The sequence below is a fragment of the Lonchura striata genome, chromosome 9 (genome assembly GCF_050655825.1).
Source record: "Lonchura striata isolate lonStrDom1 chromosome 9, ASM5065582v1, whole genome shotgun sequence".
Taxonomy (NCBI): domain Eukaryota; kingdom Metazoa; phylum Chordata; class Aves; order Passeriformes; family Estrildidae; genus Lonchura; species Lonchura striata.
Window position 1 is genome coordinate 29319783 of NC_140711.1, and position 12757 is coordinate 29332539.

A 12757-nucleotide genomic window follows, 5' to 3' on the forward strand; every position below is an offset into this window, starting at 1 on the left:
AGAAAAATGGGAAGCAAAGGAAGTGTGAAACTTTTTCCCTTGACAAGCCAAACCAAATAAAGCTCACCTGCAATTAATAAATAATTAATTAATCTGTGTGTTCCATCCAGCTCTGGCAGATGTGACATTCCCTAGGGATGCAGCCACAGTTCACACAAGCCACCACCACTTGGCTCACTTTGGATCAGCTGAGAGTCTGGGACTGGGAGATCTGCAGGCAGCGCCTTGCTGCAGCTTTGGGTTGGGTGATTTAGCACCAAGTGCTGCCATTTCCCAGAGCAAGGAGGTCAGGATAATACTGAGTTTGCATTTGCAAACTGGGGGAGTGTTTTCCCAGTTTCACTGGCAGTGTTCAACCCCACAGCTCTTCCCAGTGAACAGCATATTCCAGGGGCAAATCAATGTTCCAATTTTATTCCTTTATCCACATACACAGTACCAAGCAGTAATTGATGCACTATCAATTTTGATGCACTTTTGCAGCAATTGATGCACTAACCCCTTTTCTTAATATATTTTTAAAATAATGACCTGACTTTCTTTCCTTGGAGACAAAATACCAAAGCCACTTTCCCTGCTCTTAATTTCAAAGCAAAACTCTTTTCCGTATCACCTAAATATATCCATCATTTCTCTGCAAGCCTCCATAATCCCTTGCCAATAATACCTCCAATTTCATTTAGTACATCCTTCCCAGAAACTCCTGATGTTTTAAATCCCCAATCACTTTTCTCATTCAGCCATGTCTCCCTTATTCCAATAATTTCATACTTATGCTAAAACATCTGTAACTCCCATTCAGCAAACTCGTTATATAAGATAGGCAGCTTTTCCCTCTTAGCTCTGCTTTGATTTACATCCTTTGCACAGGTATTTTCCTCTGAACATTGTTAACCACTGGATAAATTACCTTGGGATTTAGGCAGCGACATCCAAATCTCTCTCCACTCTCATTATTCCAGCTAAAAGAAGATGGGGAGTAATTTTTCAGTTTAGAACACAGCTTATTTTTCCCCTGAGCTTGTGAAAGGCAGACCCTTCATAAATATTATTCTGATTTATCAATTTGGTTCTTTGCCTGGATTTTTTCCCCTGAAAACATGCCCTGCCCGTGGCTGGAGGAACTTCTACAGCATCTCCTTGGTGCTTCCATGCAGGAGCATCATTGATAACAATCCCACAGGGAGACCCAGGGAAAATTTCTCTTGTGCTGAGCTGAAATTGGAGAAAACTCCCAGGAATCTGAGAGTATTTTCCAGTTCTGCTCTTCCTGAGCATCCGCTGCTCCGTGTAGAAATCACACTCTGATTCCAGAATTTCTGGCAGGAATTTCCAGCTGCACTCCCTACAAGCACTGCTGAACACATCCTGCTTTCACAATCCTGTCACCCAATGATGTGAGGTTTTACAGATTTAATAAACATCTTATTTTAAATCTGCAACATTAGATTTTAATTTGCAACATTAGAACAAATTCAATTAAAAATAAAAGCTTTCAAATGTGTTTAAGGACACGATTAGTAAACAAGCTTACCTAGAGCAGGGTTTCAGCTGAAAAACGTGGAGGGGAGATATCCTGGATATATATTTTCGTCTGATTTGTTTCCACTGGATTTATTTCCCTTTTCTCTACAGCTCTGAAAGGGTTGGAAAGGAACCTCAAATACTCAGCCACTGGAAAAAAAAAAAAAATCTAAAGCTTAACACAGTTATCTACTTAAAAATAGAAATGCCAGGCTAAGAGGAGCCCTTTTTATGCCCTCCTGGGTCACTCCCTCCTAAACTTTTGGTGATGCTCAAGCCCCTTTTCCCCAGGTGAACAAGCCAAGAGGGATTTTCTTGATTGTAGATTAGTGCCAGCCTGAGAAGCAGGCTCTTACTCACAGGAGCAGTGAGTTATGTTAGAGTAAGCCAACAGAGCAATTCTGGAGAACACCTCCTATTGGGTGCACAGGAATTCACCTTCCCAACAGCTCATTTAATGTCCATGGAGAAGATACAAAAACTATGTAATGGGCAAACTCCCCCCAGAACCCCCAAAACATTCAGAAATTTGAATTCTGATTTTAATTTCATGTGTGGGGAAGGCCAATTCACTAATATGGAAGTTACAGTGGGGTTTGAATAAGGAAACTATGGCAGGTAACCTGCCAGCAATAGGAGTTCACACATAATTGAATTTGGTGATAAATTGAATTTTAAAATAGTATCAAGGATGATTAAACTGAATTTTAAAATAATATCAAGGATAGTGTCATCCAATGTGTCACTGTAGCTTCAAGGCTAAAAATAACATTGGTTTAAAGAAATGCAGTAATTCTTTAATACTCCCAGTAATAATTATGTCATCATAAAAGTTATCAATTTTATCCTGCTGGATTAAAGCTCTCACTGTGCTTTTGAAGATGGTGATGTCAGAAGCACCAAAAACTGATGTAAGGCACCAAAAAACAATGTAAGTGCACACCAGCAAAACACTTTGGGCAGCAGGAATGGGAAACACTCTGATCAAAATTAGGTACTAAAAAACTTTCCCATTTCTGATGAAGGACTCTGGTCCAACATGGAAAATGTAACACTCCAACTCTTCTTTAAAGCATGGAATGAAAATCATCTGCAAGGATTTCTCTGGCCTTTTTCAAATCTTTTGGACCCCTAAAAATTTCCTGCTGCAGCTGTGTCGTGACATGGCCACGATTGTGCTGAGCATCTCCTGTGGGTTTTGGACTTCTGTCCCACACAAAGAGCAGAGCTTTTGGAGAACATTTTCTGGCCTGGATGATCTTTGACCATAAATGGAGATCCTGTGGACTTTACATGGGCTCAGCTAACATTCCCCAGTTGCTGCAAATATCGAGCGCGTCGCAACTCGATGTGCAAGCTGGTCCTGAATCCTTTTTCCCTGTTAGGAATCCCACAGATCTGGGTTGGCACCACAGGAAAACTGGCTGAAAAGAGTCACAGTGATGTCCAGCCTTTGTTTCAACACCCGAGGAAAGCAGAACCCTTCAAAGGAACGCTGGAGGATTTCAAATGAGTGGTCAAAATGCTGGAAGTGTTTGAAGAGAAACCTGAGCAAACATTGACTCTTCTGTGAGCTAACACCAAAATCCTGCTGGGGTTTGGAGCTGCCTGTTTAGAGCCAGGCAAAAATGATTCCTGTAACACATAACACACAGGCTTTTTCTTAATTCAGGCTTCTCCTTCTCACCTAATTTTTGACAAAATAATAAAATACAGATGCCAACAGAGACTGTGCTTTCTGACTTTTCCTTCTCACCTAATTTTTGACAAAATAATAAAATACAGATGCCAACAGAGACTGTGCTTTCTGACTTAGAGTAGATTGAAATGGTTCAAAAGTCTTGTTTGCTTGTGGCTTTTGCAGAAAAATGAAGTGCTCACAGCAAAAATAAACCTCAGTAGATTTTGTGACTATTATGGTAGGTTTTTTTTCTCTGCTGATCCTACAGCTAATCAAAGTGTTCTCATACTACCAAAAACTTCTTATTTTCCATGATGTGACTGAGTGAACTCATTGCTCTGTTTTTTATAGACAAATCCCAGAGAAGTTACTCCATCCTAAGCAAGTTTGTCTTGAGTGGATGGAGAGTCCTTGACTTGGGAGAAGCACGAAGCCCATCAGGTCACCCCTGTCCATTGTAAGGTCTGACCCTCACCAAATGACCACATTTGAGCTCTACATTTCCTAAACGACTTCCACAGAACTCCTCAGGACCATAAAGAGCTTTGTGGGATGAAGTTACGATCAGTTAGGATCATCCCTCAGGAAGCAGCACTCTTCATTCCAGTCATGACACAGAGTTCTGTTTTCCAATCCCAACTCATCCCTCTGAGAGCACTGTGGGACACACAGTGGGGACAGGAAATAAATATGGAAGCTGAACAAGATTCCAGTGGCTGTCCTGAGTCCCAGTGCTTCACGTTTCACCCTCACAGCTCCTGCTGGCCACATCCATCAGTTGGTTTATGCAAATCCTATGGAAAACCTGGATGAGGGAGGACAAAATCAAAAGTGCTGACTCAGCAAGCAGGCTTGTCAAAGACACCCAGCACCTCAAAACTGAAATTTAATTGTTGGAGTGCTCTTTTTGTGCACACGATTTTCAACACGTGGGATTTTGTCAGTACATGCTCTGATTGGGTTCTTGAAAGGCTTCAGAAAATTCAATTTTATTGCCACGTATTTGAAAAAGATTAAACAGTTTTGAACACCCTGCTATAAAACAAAGAGCTCCGGATATTTCCCGAGGCTATTTTGAATGGCTTAGTTAAGAACCATAATGCAGATTTTGTTCTTTGCTCAAACATCATCCATCTAGCTGGAAAAAGGAAGGGAACTTGGCATTTCTTGCCTTGTGGTCATCGAAATTGGCTCTCAGGATACCTGTGCCATTGGCTTTATTATCATGGAGCTGCTGACATGGCAGGAAAGCCCCATTATGCAGGATTTAGCAAGGGAACATTGGCAATTGTCAGGAGGAGATATATTTTCTGCTCCTAGGGTTATGTAAGGTTTTTATCTGTCTCTCTGTATGTAAATGTACATCCCAAGACACTCTTATCCCATCAGATGTGTTGCTGATAAGATCTGTTTGAAGAGAGGGATAGAGATGACCCAGTTAATGAGCTGTTGCCAGAAGGTAGGTGGGTTATTTTTGGTGACCACTCTGGAAAGGAATTCTTAATCTGCCTCTTACCCACACAGTCAATATATTCAGGAAAACTTTGCCTGGACAGCTCTTGCTTTGCTTGAATTTTCTGTTTGGCACTCATAGAATGATCCCAAATCTTTGTAAAATGTTGGAGCTCCAGGGAAAACCAAGAGTGAAACCTAAACCAAGAGTGAAAGCCAAACCAAGGATGAAACCTAAACCAAGAGTGAAATCTAAACCAAGAGTAAAACCTAAACCAAGAGAGAAACCCAAATCAAGAGTGAAAGCCAAAGCAAGAGTGAAAGCCAAACTAAGAGTGAAACCTAAACCAAGAGAGAAACCCAAACCAGGAAAGAAACCAAACCAAGAGTGAAGCCCAAACCAAGAGTGAAACCCAAATCAAGAGAGAAACCCAAACCAGGAAAGAAACCAAACCAAGAGTGAAGCCCAAACCAAGAGTGAAACCCATACCAAGTCCCCTCCTTTCTCATGGCCTTGTTGAGCACTACAAGGTTCCATTCAGTGTTGTCCAGTGATGGCAAAGGGGAATGGCTTTGAGCTGGATGATGGATTTAGATGGGGTTTTGGGAAGGAATTCTCCCCTGTGACTTGGAGCAACCTGGGGCAGTGGGAGGTGTGCCTGCCATGGCAGGGGGTTGGAATTAGCTGACCCAAACCATTCTATAATTCTCTACTGGGGATAATGACATTTCTCCAGTTATTTTAAATTATTATTTTCTTCCTGCTTTACCCTAAACATAGAAGTGCTGTCTGTAGTGTCAGTTCATCCTTTCTGACACTGCCTCTCTCACAGCACCTTTACCCCACAGCAGATCCCAGAGTGGCTGTGGCACTAAAATGATTGATGAACTGTATCACCACTCACTGGGCAATATTTAACATATTTCAGAACATCTGTCCAGTTAATGTGGTTTGCAAGAGAGCTTTCTGTCTTCTCCACAATGCAGTGACTCCCCAATTAATAAAGGGGAACTAATTTTAGAATGCTTGAAATGAACAATTAGAAGCTCCATAAAGGCGTTTCTCTGTATGGCATTAAATATAGCAAGAATTAATTTGCTGGAGTGGTTAAAATGTACGTGACAAGATTTTAGTGGGAAAAAACATTCACTTAATGCAAATAAAAATCTAATCAGAAGAGTGGGAATAAAGCAAAAACTATGGTTGGGGACTGTGCTCACCACACACAAACTGTGTACTTGCAAAAGGGGTCTCAATTAAATACACTATATAAAATTAGACCAGCAGGGGGTTTGCTGTAAGGCACATAAAGCACGTTTAAATGAATCAAAACTCATTAAAAAGCTGTATAATTACAGTTAACTAGCAGAGGGAAAAAAATTTTAAAACAGAGCCTGGACGGAAAGAATAGGATGCTAAAACAAGGAGATGAAGTGGCTGTGACTGGACAGAAAGGAAAAAATAGGTCATGGGAGCAGAAAAATGAGTGCATAGAGGATCAGCAGGATGGAAATACCTGCAAGAAGGCACTGTTGAGTGTCTCAAAAATAGGAAGTGTGCCTGGGATTTTTCTCAAGGTGTCACTGCATTATTCTGCTCTCCCTCAATGTTTTATTGATCCCTCTGGGCACATAACAGTGACGAGAGCAGCCTCACCAATGGCAGTGAGAGCTCATGGCACTGGGCAGGAGTGTCCCATGAGCTCCCTTCCACCCTCAGTTATTTTATGGTCCTGCACATCCCAACAGGATCCTTCCCCAGCTGGTTCATCTCAGCTGGGCTGGGGGAACACCCTCCAGAGGAGCTCAGCCATCTGGTGGGACACAGGACAGCCTTGGTCCAGGATGTGGCCATGGCTCCTGTGGAGGGAGGATGAGTTCTTCAGTTTAAGACCAAAAGCACAAGAGCTTTAGGACAACCACTGGCCATGACATAGCAGTAAATAAACCATCTAATAATTCAGAGAACCTAAAACTGTCACCACTGGTTTTATCACCACTGACCAAGGTCCCATCACAGAATCACAACATCACTGAGGTTGGAACAGCCCTCCCAGACCATCAAATCGAGCCTGTGACCAACCTCTGCCTTGTCACCAGTCCAGAGCACTGAGTGCCATGTCCAGGCATTCCTTGCACACCTCCAAGGAGGGGAACTCCAAACCTCCTTGGGTTGCCCCTTCCAATGTTTAACAACATTTTTCCATGAAGAAATGCTTCTTGCTGGCCAGGGAGAATCCCTCTGTTTGTAAAAAACAGATCTAGATTGAGGCTTTCACCTGCTAATCTACATCTAATGACACATCCAGTTCTGCACCACGAAGAGACTGAGGCTGCTTCAGATACAAAACCACCCTGGCCTCAGGAGCCTGAGTTTCCCTGCCTGTTCCTTGGTTTCTCAGCAGGCTGAGTTATAGATTTAACACAGATTGCTACACACGGTCCATGGCAGCTCTGTGTTAAATGCACCAAAACAAAAATCAGAGCTGCCTTTGCGAAGGGCTCTCGCGTGCCGCCGTAGGGCTCGCACGTGCATGGCACTCACAGCAGCTCTCAAGGTCACTCCAGCTTCCTGCCTCGCTGGCAAAGATGGATTTGAGTTCTGTTCCTGCTCCAAACTCATTTTTCCCTTAGTTAACTCCATGCTTTTACTTAGTTCTATCTTTCTGGTCCAGCAGCCGATTCCAAATTTAATCAAACTTCTCATGTAGATCTCATTTTCTTCTATTTATCTACATTACATTACTGCATTTCTCTCCCTTTTCTTCCCTTTTTCATGAGACCCAGCGCCACATCTCAAGATTCTTAGTGCATGATTTGAAATTCACACCTTCAGGCAAAATGCTTCTCAATGATGTAAGAAATTATTCCAGAGAGCATTCCCAAGGCAAACTGTCACGTTTCCTCTGATCAGCAGCGCAGAATCAAACACCTTCAAAGACACTCCATTTTCCTGGAGCTTCCAACAGGCAACAGCAATTCCTGGGTTAAAAGAACCTTCTAGTTCTGCCTCCAAGGCTCTCATCCTGCAATCCATGGATATCTCCATCAATAATTCCTCAGCGCTGCTCGGGATCTAATGAGAAGAGCTGCGCAGGACAACTCATCTTCCCGATTGGATCGCAGGGAGGGCAGGACTTTGCCATTCATTTTTGGGGATTTCAGGCCTGAGCTATGAGCAGTTCTCTCTGCCTGCAGTGATTTTTCCCTCCTCGCTGCCTGCATTATTAAATAACCCAGTGCAATCCATGTGTTTTCCCCGGTGGATGGACTCGGAGTCGCGTGGCACTTCAGGAGAGGACATCATTTAAGGGAGATGCACCAGAACTTACTCTGAATTTATGAAAAGGAGAGTCCATTCCTCATTACAGCTCTCAGTAAATCATCCTCCTCTTGCTTTGCCTTGGAAACTGCTTCAGCTGCTGCCTGTATTTCCATTCTTTTATGTGTACAAAATCTTTTAGAAGGCTCTGTACCAATAAAAACAAAATAAACCAAAAGGAGTTGTGCCTTAAAAACACATAAAATAGAAAAGATTGCAAGAGACTCTGAGATCTTAGCATGTGGACCACAAGATGCAGTTTCTCACAGGATTTTCCTAAATAATTTCAAGTTTATTTAATTTATTTTTATTTAGGAAGATGGTTTGGAAAAATTGGTCACTCTGATGGTCTATTACATAGGAAGATATTTTCACACTTGAGGAAGAAAGACCTTTCTGGCCTGGCAGAGCTTCTAATCACATTTCACAGTTAGCAGAGCTGGTCTGAGACTGGGTCCTTGTGAGGGAAACTGAGGTAATGGGGTCCTCAGAGTCCGTCTTGTTATCACAATGAATAGAAAGGAATCCACCTGTTCTGCAGGACAAACTGATTTTTAACAGGTTTACACAACCTGGAAGCAGAAACCAGGGTAATTTCAAAAATCAAAATATCTTTGAATTATAATTGTTGCTTCAATTCCCTTTTACAAAGGGGAAACTTGTGTGGGTGTGGCAGGCACATTATTCTTTCTCTCAAGAATTTTTCATAGAAGAACACAGAGGGAAGAAAGAGAAAACAATTTCTATTTCTGCTCCTTGTTTTTCCCATGTGGAATGTGTTTGGAGAATTGTTTCCCTGGGGTGATGCTTGGTTGGATTCTGGTAAGGATTGTTTGAACCTGATGGCTAATCCAACCCCCCTGGGTCTAAACTTGAGAGAGGGTCACGAGTTATAAGTTAGTTAAATATAGTAGTTAAAAAAAGTAGGTTTGTAGTTTTAGTATCTCCTTTAAATAGTATATTAATGTATTATAATATAGGTATAATAAAGAAATTATTCAGCCTACACATCATCATTTCTTCCCACCAGGTTCACCTGCATTTACAATAGGTGGGGATGTGTCCAGGGAAATCTTGTTCCCTCCTCTTTACCTGCTGTGCCTTCCTCAGCACTGCCAGGCTGAAAATCTGTAATTCCCCAGGTTTTACTGCTGAGCCAGCTTGGTTTCTTTCCTTCCTGTGTGTTTTCCTGAAGCCAGAGTGTACCAGCCCATGCACTCATCTCCTTTCGGGTTGGAGCAAACACACGTGGAAAAAGGAAAAAGGCAGCTGAGCACTCATTATTCCATGGATGTGCTGGTCCTCCAGGAATACCTCTGCACTTGGATGGGAGCTGCCACCCGGAGCCTGAGCTGTGCACAGCTTTAACCTTATTTTACATGCACAACTGGCCTCAGAAATGATTCCCTGAGCTTCTCTTTGCACAGGGGTCTTGCCCTCGACTTTTAAACCTTGTTTGTTCTAAAAGAGGAGGGAAGCACCCACTTACCTCAGACTTCCTTCCTCTTCAGCAGCCGGCACACCGCTCTCCACCTGGATTTGGAGCAGGGCTTTTAATAGCTCTCCATTTTCGGCCTTGCTTGCACTTTGGATGGGGAAAAGCAGGCTGGCTGTGAAAGTTCCATTGGTACCAGCACGAGCCTTTGTAGAAACAGAGCTAAGAGGAAACTGGAAAAGGAAAGTTAGAGAGTACAATCCTAGTTAAAAAATATTTTAGAATCTCTGGGTCAAAAAAAAAAAAAAAAAAAAAAAGGAAGAAAAGAGAAAGGAAAACTTCACAGATTCTTTCTACTTTATCTGGAAAAAATAAGAGCTACTAGTTTTTATTTCAGTTCTGTGTCTTTTAAGCACATTAAGAGGTAATAATTTGCTCATATCCTAAAGACATTTTGACAGTGCCTTGGCTTTCTCCTCACTGTTCTCTCCAACTGTCTGTCCTTTTTTCTTCTCTAAGCAATGGAGAGTGACCTCTTGGCCAAAGGGGGGTCACCCTCACAAAGGAGTCCAGCTTCAGCAGAGACTGTTCCAGCAGGGCTGGTGTTATTTAAAACCTCAGCCCTGGCCAGCAAACGTCTCACCTGTCCTTGCTCTGTGAAGGCTGCACATGGCCAAGGTCTGACAGGCTCACATTGCCACCAGGTCACAAAACCTTGTCCTTCACATCTCACTGGGCTGGAGGAGCTGTTGGGAAGTTTTCCAAATGTAACTGAGATGCAGCATGAATAATAAAGGGAAAAGGACTTAAAGTAAATGATAATAGAGATGTACCCAGAACAGAAATGGAAGAAATCCCCACCCTGAGCAGCACTGAAAATTCTTTCCCATCCCTCTTCACAAAGACTGGAGCTGTCTTTGTGAATTCAGACTGCAGATTCAGAAGGATGTTGGGGGAGCATGACACCAAATAAAAGAAAGTTTTCTTATAAATTAACTTTGAGTGTTTTATTGATAAGGCTTTCCTGCATCAATTTTGAAGTTTTAGCATTATTGGAACTGGATTAATAGTTGTGTCTTGAAACATAAAATGGACATAATATCATTGGTAAAGTCAACACGGCCCTCCAGCCACCTCTGCAAATAACAACACAGAGATGAAAAGCACATTTTGAGTTTTATTATTTACCCCTTGGCAATAAATATCTACTACACCAAATCACCTCCACGGTGGTGCAAGTAAGGGGAAATGTTAATGTGAGACAATGACAGGACGAAAATCATATTGGACACAAACCAAATGAATTATTCAGGCTATCCTACAGAAAATGAGGATGGCAGGTTAGCCACGGGATATCGACCACCCTTGGCAGGAGATGGCTTTTATTGGATGTGATAAAGGAGAGGCTACGGGTGAGGAGCGACACAAGGAGCGATTCCCTGATCATCCTGAAAATTGACAGGAAGATTCCTCATGCCTCGATTGCAGAATGGGATAATTAACATTTGAAGTGCCATTTGATGGCATTCATGAGATGATAACGACTCTGTGTCAGTAATGACCTAGACTGGATTTGGAGAGCTGACCTAGAGGCAAAAAACTTCATGAGGCATTCCTGTCACCTAAGCCACTGCCACCAAACCTCAGTGCCACTTAAATTTCCCTTGATTTCCACACGAGGAGGATCCTGCTCTCCACAGAGTGTTTGCTAAAAGAGGCCAGAATCAGTCTCGCTGTGTTCAAACTTTGATTTAAAGAGGAGCAGATCTAAGCCCACATGAGAATATCCATCATTCCCTCCTCCTCTGTGCTGCTTTCCATAACCTTGCTCCGTGCCCTGTGGGGCAGAGCTGATGGAGCGACCCCCCCCAGGCTGACATATTTTATGATCTGCTCTCCTTGCACCTTTTGTTGCTGACAGGATGGGAAGTAAAATAAAATATGTGGTCTAATGAAATCTCAGTATTATTATATTAATAAAGAGGGACAATCTCTGGCAAGAGCAAATCAAGAACAATCTCCAGCGATCTGCTGGATAGAATGAAAGAGATAAAGTGAGATGAGGCCTCTGGCTCCAGAAAAACCTCATTTTATCCAGATTTTTGGGACTCAGCAACACTCCTTTGTACAATGAAATTGAAGCTGGCAATTTGGAAGGAAAGGACCGTATGGGACATCCTAAAAAATCCTAATAATGTTAAATCACTTGGGTATACTCCTTTTTAGGATATCCTTAATCCTAATTTCAGTTCCAGAGACTGCCTGGACAGTTTTGAACTGGTTTGCATTACTGGCCTAGCTGGGTTAACTGGAGCTGGGGCTGCTTTGCTGATGGCAGTGTTTGGGAACAACTTTTAAACAAAAAATCTGGAAAACTGCACATCCACAGAACTTTCCCTGCACATTTGGCACAGGACAGAGCTGCCAAGCACAGATCACACTCCTTCAACCCAACATAAAAAGCCAATACTAAAATAACTCATTACTAAAACATTGAATCATTAATCATATTTATGTTTCTATATCATACAGATACTTCCTTCTATCATACAAAACATCAATTTCCATGTTCCTTCCATTGAAAACCACTAATGAAATTTTAAGCAATACCCAAAGCACAGTTTTTGGCACAAGACTCTTTTTTCCTGTCTTTTGAAAATGGTTGTGGAATTATTGTCACAGCCTGTGTTTGGTTTTGGATAAGTATTTTGATCAGACTGCTGATTTAATTTACATGCTACACACTATTTTGCCATCTGGCCTCTTCCAGAATAACATTAGAACAGATTTTTATATCATTAGGAATATTAAAATCATAAAAGCAATAAAAAATATTTATTATTGTCAAGGACAAAACTTGAGTCATTCTTGTTACCCTTCTTGAGGTTTTTTTGCAACTTGTTAAAAAATAAAACCAGGGGTTTTTAATTGTTATTAGATGTTTATAGTGTATAAATTAATTGCTATTTATTATAATATATAATTTAATCGTTAGATGTTATTGAATCTACAATTTTAAGTAAATGTAAGAATTTGGCCATAATAATCTAAGAAAAAAATAATTAAAGAAATAACTAAAAAAATGCCATCTTAACATCTTTTAGGATCTAAAAAGTCACATAATAATCACATCATGCTCTACATGACCTTCTGTGTTAAACATGAGCTGAAAGTGCAGCTGTGAGGGTATTTTTGGGGTATTAATCCCCTGTAGATCCCTGGATTGCACAGAATTGCTGCCACAAACCCCTTCAGGGCAGCTGTGACTCCAGCCATGCCATTGTGAGAAACATCTCCACAGCAAAACCACTTGTGAAAGAAGAAAATTATCCATATATTTTTT